The sequence below is a fragment of the Triticum urartu genome, chromosome 2 (assembly GCF_003073215.2).
Source record: "Triticum urartu cultivar G1812 chromosome 2, Tu2.1, whole genome shotgun sequence".
NCBI lineage: Eukaryota > Viridiplantae > Streptophyta > Magnoliopsida > Poales > Poaceae > Triticum > Triticum urartu.
Window position 1 is genome coordinate 593,279,913 of NC_053023.1, and position 12,114 is coordinate 593,292,026.

Sequence of the window (12,114 nt, forward strand, 5' to 3'; positions counted from 1 at the left end):
TTGGAGCATGAAAACTATATGCTACAGGAACTTAACATGGCAAAGCAAGGCATGGCATGAAGCTACTCAAAGACTTAAACAAAAGTACCTTAGTGACCTTGAGCCAATAGGGATCAGAAAATACAATTGCAAGCATGTGAACATGGCAAAAACATAATCAGATTATAGACTTAGTGAAAAACTGGAACATGCAAATCTGTTAACGAGTAGGCATGTTTACGAGCTCGATGCACTCACTACAGAGCATGGCATGAAAAACTAAGCATACACCCATCAAGAATACATATCATAGAAGCTATACATGGCAAGAACAACAACATAGCATGCACGGATCACTAACAATATCCTCGGCAAAATCGATAACGAGTAAATAATCTGCCAGGATTCACGAAATAGAAAAAGTAGAGCTCGATTGACTCAAGCTAGGGTGCTCCATAATTTCAAGCAAGGACATGGATGGATAGAGCACCATAATATTAACAAATCATCCTTACTGATCATCCTCAAAAGAGGCACGGATCACTAGGAAACAACATGAACACATAGCATATTGATAAGAACAGATCAAGGACTTTGTGAAAAACTAAGTCCCTGAAATCAGCATTAACGAATGCACTACTTTGCAAGCTTGTTCTAGTCACCACACATATCACAAAAATACATGGTAAGCACCTCTGTAAAGATGGCATGGCATATAACAAAACACATGTAGAGCTAAGGAGCATATCATGCACACAATAAACATGGCAAAAATGACAAATAGCTATTTGATGCAGCAGATCTGACAATTATCTCAAAGATCTCTCTTCCAACAGCATTTCAGACATCAAGATGAGCTCAAATGAAAATGATACAATGATATGAAATGATGTACTCTCTGAGACGAACATTTTGATATGCTACACGCCCAAAACAGAGCTACGGGTGCAAAGTTGTGACATGATGAAATATGCTAAAAATAACGGAAAACTGGGACGGAGTCAACCCTAATAAACCGGATCTGGATCTGAGGCGGCGCACTTCCCGAGGTTTGACGCCGGAACAGTGCTCGCCGGGTCGGAGGGGAGCTGGACTTGGTGGTGGCCGCACGCCGGCGACGAGGAGGAGGCGGTGGGTGGCCGGAGTTGGACGACGTCGGCGCCGGGCGGTGACGGGGCGGCGAGCGGGCGGCGGGACTGACGCAGGGCGGCACGGCGGCGACCCGGTACGGCAGCGGCCGGCGATGGCGGCGGCGGCGTCGGGCGGCGGCGGACGAAGAGGAGGAGGCGCGGGCGAGGAGGTACACGGCGGCGGGCGCGCGAAGGCGGAGGGGACGCGCACGGGCCCGGGAGGGCCACGCCTGGGCCGAGCGGGCCGGAGGCTGGGCAAACCGGGATGTGCCACGTGGCGGCGGCGGGGCCAGTCGGACACGTCCGGCCCGAAGCGGACGCGTCCGGCGGCGAGAGGTGGGAGGAGACTAGGGTTAGGTAGAATGGATCCGGGATTTTTGGGGAGAGGCCTTTATATAGGCATAGAGGGAGCTAGGAGAGTCCAAATGAGGTGCGGTTTTCGGCCACGCGATCGTGATCGAACGCTCTAGATGATGGAGAGGGTTTTGGTGGGTTTTGGGCCAAAATGGAAGGGTGTTGGGCTGCAACACACACGAGGCCTTCTCGGTCCCTCGGTTAACCGTTGGAGTATCAAACGAAGTCCAAATGGTACGAAACTTGACAGGCGGTCTACCGGTAGTAAACCAAGGCCGCTTGGCAAGTCTCGGTCCAATCTGGAAATGTTTAACCCCCACACATGAAAAGAGGTAGAAAGGACCACCGGAGGGGATAGGAGCGCCGGAATGCAAAACGGACAACGGGGAAAATGCTCGGATGCATGAGGCGAACACGTATGCAAATGCAATGCACATGATGACATGATATGAGATGCATGACAATGACAACAACACACGGAGACAAAAACCCGAACCCGAGGAAATAAAATAACTTAGTGCCGGAAACGGCAAGAGTTGGAGAACATATAAGGTAAATTACATCCGGGGTGTTACAACACTCCACCACCACGAAAGGATCTCGTCCCGAGATCTAGGACTGGAAGACGCCGGGTACTCAGAACGGAGGTGATCCTCGCGTTCCCAGGTAGCTTCACGGTCGGAATGGTGTGACCACTTGACTTTGAGGAATTTGATTGACTTATTGCGAGTCTTGCGTTCAGTCTCTTCGAGAATAGCAACGGGGTGCTCACGATAAGAGAGATCTTCTTGGAGATCAATGTATTCGAAGTTGACGGTGTGGTCGGGAGTCTTGAAGCACTTGCGGAGCTGAGAGACATGGAACACGTCGTGCACATTTGCAAAGTTTGAAGGAAGCTCGAGTTGATAGGCGAGATCGCCTCTCTTGCTGACGATCTTGAAAGGACCCACGTATCTAGGGGCAAGCTTCCCTTTGATACCGAAGTGACGAGTACCTTTCATTGGAGAGACGCGGAGGTAAACATGATCTCCGATCTCGAAAGCCAAATCATGATGCTTACTATCATAGTAGCTCTTCTGGCGCGATTGCGCTGCTTTGAGGTTATCACGAATGACCTTGCACATTTCCTCTGCCTCTGTGATCAAGGCATTTCCCAGAAGTTGATGTTCACCGGTTTCTGACCAGTTAAGAGGAGTATGGCACTTCCTGCCATACAGAATTTCGAATGGGGCCTTGCCCGAACTTGCTTGAAAACTGTTGTTGTAGGAGAATTCGGCATATGGAAGACAATCGTCCCACTTCATACTGAAGGAGATAATGCAAGCTCTGAGCATATCTTCGAGAATCTAATTGACACGCTCGACTTGACCGCTAGTTTAAGGATGGAAAGCTGTGCTGAAGCGGATGTTGGTGCCCATGGCCTTCTGAAAAGAATCCCAAAACTTGGAGGTAAAGATGCTGCCACGGTCTGGAGAGATCAACTGTGGAATGTCGTGCAGAGAGACAATCCGAGAGGTATACAGCTCCGCCAATTGAGCTGCAGTGATAGACTTTTTGATAGGCAGAAAGTGAGCCACTTTAGTGAGTTTGTCGATAACAACGAATATAGCATCATTGCCACGCTTGGACTTTGGAAACCCAGTCACGAAGTCCATCTCAATGTGGTCAAACTTCCATTCTGGAATGGCAAGAGGTTGGAGGAGACCAGCTGGCCTTTGGTGTTCCGCCTTCACTCTTCTGCAGACATCACATTTATTCACGAATTTAGCAATCTCGCGCTTCATTCGAGTCCACCAAAAAGCCTGCTTGAGGTCCTGATACATCTTCGTACTCCCAGGGTGGATGGAGAGGAGTGAATTTTGATCCTCGTTCATGATAACTTTACGAAGGTCACCTTTAGGCACAACAATACGATCCTCAAAGAAGAGAGTATCCTTGTCATCAAGGCGATAGCACTTGTACTTGGGTTGACTCTTGGCAATCCCAATCTTCACCTTCTTCACCATAGCATGAAGAAGTTGAGCCTCACGAATCTGATCTTCCAAAGTAGGAGAGACTTGAAGGTTGGCAAGGAAACCTTGAGGAACAACTTGCAGACTGAGTTTGCGGAAAGCTTCACAAAGCTCGGGTTGGTAAGGCTTGAGAATCAGACTGTTGCAGTACGCCTTCCTGCTCAAAGCGTCAGCAATCACATTGGCCTTGCCTGGAGTATACTCGGTACTCGGATTATACTCTTGAATCATTTCGACCCAACGAGTCTGCCTGAGGTTGAGATTAGGCTGAGTGAAGATGTACTTGAGACTCTTGTGGTCAGTGAAAATGTCCACTTTTCTTCCCAATAAGAGATGTCTCCAAGTCAAAAGAGCATGCACAACTGCCGCCAACTCGAGGTCATGAGTGGGGTAGTTCTTCTCGTTGGGTTTCAACTGGAGAGAGGTATAAGCCACAACTTTCTTCTCTTGCATCAACACTGCACCAAGACCTTGAAGAGAGGCATCGCAGAAGACCTCGAATGGTTTGGATTCATCAGGAGGAGTCAGAACTGGAGCAGTGACCAATTTCTCTTTCAAAGTGTTGAAAGCGATGTCACATTCCGGAGACCAAACGTACTTGACGTGCTTCTGGAGAAGGTTTGAAAGAGGCTTCGCGATCTTTGAGAAGTTCTCAACGAACCTTCGACAGTAGCTTGCGAGACCAAGGAAGCTGCGGAGTTGCTTCACGTTCTGAGGTGGTTCCCAATTCACAATTGCAGACACCTTCTCAGGATTCACCGCTATGCCCTTGGCAGAGATGATATGCCCAAGATAGAGAACCTCATCGAGCCAAAACTTGCACTTTGAGAACTTGGCATAGAACTGATGTTCCCTGAGCTTATCGAGCACCAAACGCAAGTTCTTGGCATGATCTTCCTTGTTCTTCGAAAAGACCAGAATGTCATCGAGATAGACCAAAACGAAGTCATTTGTGTAGGCGTTGAAGATGAAGTTCATCATACGAGAGAAAGTCGGAGGAGCGTTGATGAGGCCAAAAGACATGACAGTGTATTCGTATGAACCATAGCTTGTTCTGAAAGCCATCTTGGGAATATCTTGCTCACGGATTCGAATCTGGTGATAACCCATACGGAGATCAAGCTTGGAGAATACTTGGGCACCTTTGAGTTGTTCGAACAGCTCATTGATGTTGGGAAGTGGGTACTTGTTCTTGATAGTCTTATTGTTGAATGGACGGTAGTCAACACAAAGTCGGTCCGTTCCATCCTTCTTCTTCACAAAAAGAACTCCACAACCCCACGGAGAAGAACTAGGTCGGATGAGACCCATTCGCTCTTGAATATCGAGTTGCTTCTTCAGCTCCTTCAACTCTTCAGGTCCGAGCTTGTAAGGACGTTTGCAAACAGGTTCCGTGTCGGGCTCAAGATCGATGACGAATTCAACTGGCCGGTGCGGAGGCATTCCTGGAAGCTCTTCTGGAAAGACGTCTTGATATTCGCAAACGACTGGAATTTGAGAGATGGCATCCAGTTCACCCTTCTCATTGAGAGAAAACAGACGGATGGTATCATCACGAGCAGCAAAGACAATTACATCCTCAGACGAATGAGTCAATTGAATCTGCCTGGCAGCACAATCAAGATGCGCCTTGTGCTTAGATAGCCAATCCATTCCAAGAATAAGATCAATATCCGAGTCGCCCAGAACAATAGGAGAAGCTAGAAATTTGTAGTCGCCCAACGTGATAGAAATATCCGGGACGCAGAAATTAGTTGTCATATGCTTGCCCGGTGACACGATTTGCAAAGGTGTTTGCAAAAGCTGATAATCACACTAATACTTTGAAGCAAAAGGTTTGGAAATGAAACAATGCGATGCACCAGTGTCAAAAAGAACTTTTGCAGGAACATCGTTAACAGGAAGGTTACCCATGATGACATCTGACAAGTCCTCTGCCTGAGCTGCATTCATCATGTTGACCTTGGCATGCTTGGGGTTATGCTTGACCACAGCTGTACTTGCCGATCTCACAGGAGGAGGAGGGAGGGAGACGCCTATGATTGAAGCATTTTTTGGCATAGTGACCCTTCTGTTGGCACTTGTTGCACGTGACCTATGAAAGCGGACGGTGATAAGGAGCACTCGATCTTGGAGCTTGAGACGAAGTCTTTTCGGAAGGCGGGGGTGGGGGGGGGGGGAAGATCCACTACCACCTTTGCTCTTCTGCGGATAAGGCTGACGGAACGGAAGTGGAGGAAGCCAATACTTCTGCTGCTTAGCCACTTGAGTTGAGGAAGAAGGAGTAGCATCTCTGACTCGCTTCTTGGAAGCATCACACTTCAGTTGAGCAGCCTCTTGCTTCACTGCCATGTTGTAAAACTCATCGTACCTCCTGGGCTCAAAGAGAACAAGAGCTAGCTGGATTTCTTCTCTGAGGCCACCCCTGAACTGGTATATCATGCTCTTCTCGTCAGGGACGTCCTGCTTAGCAAAGCAGGCGAGCTTCTGAAACATCTTGTGTAGTCGTAGACAGACATAGAGCCTTGCTTCAGGTTGCGGAATTCCTCACGCTTGCTTTCAACCACGCTTTGAGGAATATGATGAGCTTTGAAGTCTTGACGGAATTCATCCCAGGTAATCACACGGCCTCCTCTGGAATCTTTGTACTGCTGAAACCATTCTGTAGCTTGGTCTTTGAGTTGGAAGGAAGCGAACTTGACAAAGTCCTCAGGCCTGACGTTACTACACTCGAAATGCTTGCACAAGTCCACAAGCCAATCATCAGCGTCAGTTGCCTCAACACAATTGCTGAAAGTCTTTGGCTGGTTAGCAAGGAACTGGTTGAGTGTAGCAAAGTGATTCTGATTGTTGCCTTGGTTGCCTTGGTTGCGCTCTTGAAGAAGTTGCATGATCAGCTGCGTGTTTGCATTAGTAGCGGCCATCACAGCTTGCCATGCCTCCGGAGGAGGAGGTGGTGGTGGCGGATCAGGATTCGGAGTCGTGCGTGTTGGAGGAGCCATCCTGAAGAGGTTTACATCCATTAGCACATTGATAGACAATTATTGAAGCTGAACCAAACGGGTTGAAATTGCAACATATAGTCTTCACATCCGAAAAAAATGAACGAATGCATTCCAATTGAAATGGTCACATATCCATAAATTGAGAAGTCACTTTGAATTTAGGTAGAGGAATAAAATCAACAAGGTACGGAGCAAGAACGAATACTCGGTAAGGATCACCCAATCTCAAACCAAATATCCGTGGAAGAAGAACTAGAGCTACAAGAATTCCCACCTATGAAACTCCCGAACCTTTCCGGTTATGCAATCAGGTGTTGGGGATACAGGGGAAGCATAATATCTCACACAAATCTAGCAAATCCTACATCCAGCTGTATCCATCCTTCAACACATAACCGAGAAAAACTTCGGAAATCGTCTACCTCAACCTTCGAAAAGCATCCGTTATACAAGTTATGGCAATACTCCCGAACTCCCGCCCCAGTACTGGGTGGCGTCGAGGTTATCTCACCAACAACTGCATAAAAGAGATTTTCGATGTCGGCGAAACTAAACTCAGGTATTCCAGAATTGCAACGATAAAATTGTGACGACAACACCTCGGAGCTCAACTCCCTGGGACACTGCCACAACCCCTAAATGACAGGAGGCACCAAGAACAATGTTCTCATCACAAATCGATCGGAACGATTCCAAGATACCCGCGTGATCCTAAAAAAAATTTAGTGAAATTTGAGAAGAGAAGAGTTAAAACTCTACGTCAGGATGCCTCACCAGAGCGATGAAGGGACTGGGGAGTAAAAAGAATTCCTAAACTCTCCAATATATAATTCCTAAATGACTCAAAACATTTTTCTAGACTCAACTCGTCAGCTAATTCGATCAAGCAGGGGGGCTCGTAAGGTCGGGGAAGGCTCTGACTACCAACTTGTAACGCCCTCGATGCGGCTATATCTCCTACCTGTTGAAGCACGACTTAGAGGCATAACCGCATTGAAAGCAATGTCGCAAGTAAGGTAATCTTCACAACATCCCATGTAAAAATAGATAATAGGGGAAAAGGTACATAGTTGGCTTACACTCGCCACGTCACACAAATACATAAATAACATTACAATCATACAATACACTCATGGTCCGACTACGGTACCAAAATAAAAGATCAACCCCAACATGCGACACGGTCCCGATCGCCCCAACTAGGCACCACTACTGATCATCAGGGAAAGACACATAGTAACGGCGTGAGTCTTCGTCGAACTCCCACTTGAGCTCAAGCGCATCATCTGGAACGGAGTCATCGGGCCCTACATTTGGTTTGGAAGTAATCTGTGAGCCACGGGGACTTAGCAATCTTGCACCCTCGCGATCAAGACTATTTAAGAATATAGGTAAGGCAAGGTAATATGTGGAGCTGCAGCAAGCGACTAGCATATATGGTAGCTAACCTACTCGCAAAAGAGAGCGAGAAGAGAAGGCAAAGCACGAACGAAGAACTATAGAACCACCTACGTCAGACATTACTCCAACACCTTGTTCACTTCCTGGACTCCGCCGAGAAGAGACCATCACGGTTACACACGCAGTTGATTCATTTTAATTAAGTTAAGGTTCATGTTATCTACAACCGGACATTAACAAATTCCCATCTGCCCATAACCGCGGGCACAGCTTTCGAAAGTTCAAATCCCTGCAGGGGAGTCCTAACTTAGCCCATCACAAGCTCTCACGGTCAACGAAGGATAAACCTTATCCCGAGACATTCCGATCAGACTCGGTATCCCGGTTCTACAAGACAACTTCGACAAGGTAAAACAAATCCAGCAACACCGCCCGAATGTGCCGACAAATCCCGATAGGAGCTGCACATATCTTGTTCTTAGGGCACACTCAGATGAGCTCTCCATACAACTAAAACCAAACCTCGAGTTTCCCCGAGGGGGCGCTGCACAGGGCTCTAGTTTGGACCAACACTCAGAGGAGCACTGGCCCGGGGGGTTTAAATAAAGATGACCCTCGGGCTCCGGAAACCCAAGGGAAAAAGAGGCTAGGTGGCAAATGGTAAAACCAAGGTTGGGCATTGCTGGAGGAGTTTTATTCAAGGCGAACTGTCAAGGGGTTCCCATTATCACCCAACCGCGTAAGGAACGCAAAATCCGGGAACATAACATCGATATGACGGAAACTAGGGCGGCAAGAGTGGAAAAAAACACTAGGCAAAAGGCCGAGCCTTCCACCCTTTACCAAGTATATAGATGCATTAAGATAACAAGATAATATAATGATATCCCAACAATAAACAATGTTCCAACAAGGAACGATCTCCAATCTTCACCTGCAACTAGCAACGCTATAAGAGGGGCTGAGCAAAGCGGTAACATAGCCAATCAACGGTTTGCTAGGACATGGTGGGTTAGAGGTTTGACATGGCAATTTGGGAGGCATGATAAGCAAGTGGTAGGTATCGTAGCATAGGCATAGCAAAAGAGCGAGCATCTAGCAAGCAAAGATAGAAGTGATTTCGAGGGTATGATCATCTTGCCTGCAAAGTTGTCAGAGTTGACTTGATCCTCGTAAGCAAACTCAACGGGCTCCTCGTTAGCGAACTCGTCTCCCGGCTCTACCCAAACAAGACAAACAAACAAAAGGAACACAATCAACCACGTGCAAGGCTCAAACAACATGATGCAAACATGGTATGCTATGCGGGATGCGATATGTGATGCATATGCAAGATTTGACAAGGAATGATTGAACCTGGCCTCAACTTGGAAATACAAGAGTGCCACTGTAAAGATGAGGTGATTTTGGTTGAAATCGATATAAAGATCACCGGAATCAGATGCGCGGTTTGGAAATGGCAAGCAAAACAAATATGGCACCGGTCTGTGATAAATAGCAAGTAGCCATCTAAATGCATCACGATAATAATGCTACAGCAATCAAACATGACAACAAAATACATGGCAGGGATCCAATCATGATGCTTGACAAAAGATGAACACTGAGCTGCGGCCAATTCATCCATTAACAGGTTCAAACAAGCATGGAAAAAATGCAAACGATAAGCAGGTTTCAGACTTAGTGAAATTAACACAAGCCTGGAATTTCAGATCGGGTAGCACACTTTGGAGCATGAAAACTATATGCTACAGGAAGTTAACATGGCAAAGCAAGGCATGGCATGAAGCTACTCAAAGAGCTTAACAAAAGTACCTTAGTGACCTTGAGCCAATAGGGATCAGAAAATACAATTGCAAGCATGTGAACATGGCAAAAACATAATCAGATTATAGACTTAGTGAAAAACTGGAACATGCAAATCTGTTAACGAGTAGGCATGTTTACGAGCTCGATGCACTCACTACAGAGCATGGCATGAAAAACTAAGCATACACCCATCAAGAATACATATCATAGAAGCTATACATGGCAAGAACAACAACATAGCATGCACGGATCACTAACAATATCCTCGGCAAAATCGATAACGAGTAAATAATCTGCCAGGATTCACGAAATAGAAAAAGTAGAGCTCGATTGACTCAAGCTAGGGTGCTCCATAATTTCAAGCAAGGACATGGATGGATAGAGCACCATAATATTAACAAATCATCCTTACTGATCATCCTCAAAAGAGGCACGGATCACTAGGAAACAACATGAACATATAGCATATTGATAAGAACAGATCAAGGACTTTGTGAAAAACTAAGTCCCTGAAATCAGCATTAACGAATGCACTACTTTGCAAGCTTGTTCTAGTCACCACACATATCACAAAAATACATGGTAAGCACCTCTGTAAAGATGGCATGGCATATAACAAAACACATGTAGAGCTAAGGAGCATATCATGCACACAATAATCATGGCAAAAATGACAAATAGCTATTTGATGCAGCAGATCTGACAATTATCTCAAATAGCTCTCTTCCAACAGCATTTCGGGCATCAAGATGAGCTCAAATGAAAAGGATGCAATGAGATGAAATGATTTACTCTCTGAGAAGAACATTTTGATATGCTACATGCCCAAAATGGAGCTACGGGTGCAAAGATGTGACATGCTGAAATATGCTAAAAATAACGGAAAATTGGGACGGAGTCAACCCTAATAAACCGGATCTGGATCTGAGGCGGCGCACTTCCCGAGGTTCGACGCCGGAACAGTGCTCGCCGGATCGGAGGGGAGCCGTACTTGGCGGTGGCCGCACGCCGGCGACGAGGAGGAGGCGGTGGGTGGCCGGAGTTGGACGGGCGGCGACGGGGCGGCGAGCGGGCGGCGGGACCGACGCAGGGCGGCGCGGCGGCGACCTGGTACGGCAGCAGCCGGCGATGGCGGCGGCGGCGTCGAGCGGCGGCGGACGAAGAGGAGGAGGCGCAGGCGAGGAGGTACGCGGCGGCGGGCGCGCGAAGGCGGCGGGGACGCGCGCGGGCCCGGGAGGGCCGCGCCTGGGCCGAGCGGGCCGGCGGCGAAGGGAGGCGGCCGGGCAAACCGGGATGTGCCACGTGGCGGCGGCGGGGCCAGTCGGACACGTCCAGCCCGAAGCGGACGCATCCGGCGGCAATAGGTGGGAGGAGACTAGGGTTAGGGTAGAATGGATCCGGGATTTTTGGGAGAGGCCTTTATATAGGCATAGAGGGAGCTAGGAGAGTCCAAATGAGGTGCGGTTTTTGGCCACGCGATCATGATCAAACGCTCTAGATGATGGAGAGGGTTTTGGTGGGTTTTGGGCCAAAATGGAAGGGCGTTGGGCTGCAACACACACGAGGCCTTCTCGGTCCCTCGGTTAACCGTTGGAGTATCAAACGGAGTCCAAATGGTACGAAACTTGACAGGCGGTCTACCGGTAGTAAACCAAGGCCGCTTGGCAAGTCTTGGTCCAATCCGGAAATGTTTAACCCCCACACACGGAAAGAGGTAGAAAGGACCACCGGAGGGGATAGGAGCGCCGGAATGCAAAACAGACAACGGGGAAAATGCTCGGATGCATGAGGCGAACACGTATGCAAATGCAATACACATGATGACATGATATGAGATGCATGACAATGACAACAACACACGGAGACAAAAACCCGAAGCCGAGGAAATAAAATAACTTATTGCCGGAAACGGCAAGAGTTGGAGAACATATAAGGTAAATTACATCTGGGGTGTTACACGTCTGCTCTTGGCACTCGAGCCCCAGGAGGAGGAGAAGGAGGAAGACGCGGAGCGTGTGGCCCGCCAAGCCACGGCATACTACATCCAGGACGGTGAGTTATACAGGAAGCGTCCAAATGACGTTTCATTGCGTTGCATCTCCAGGGAACAGGGGAAAGAGTTGTTAGCCGACATACACAGCGGGGACTGTGGGCACCACTCGTCGTCACGAACCCTCGTCGGCAAGGCATTCCGCAACGGGTTCTACTGGCCTAGGGCGCTCAACGACATAGCTGAGCTAGTGAGGTCCTGCGAGGCCTGCCAATTCCACGCCAAGCAAATCCATCAGCCAGCTCAGGGCCTCCAGACCATTCCACTCTCATGGACGTTCGCAGTCTGGGGACTGGACATCCTGGGTCCGTTCCCTCGAGCGCCTGGGGGCTTCCGATACCTCTACGTTGCCATCGACAAGTTCACCAAGTGGG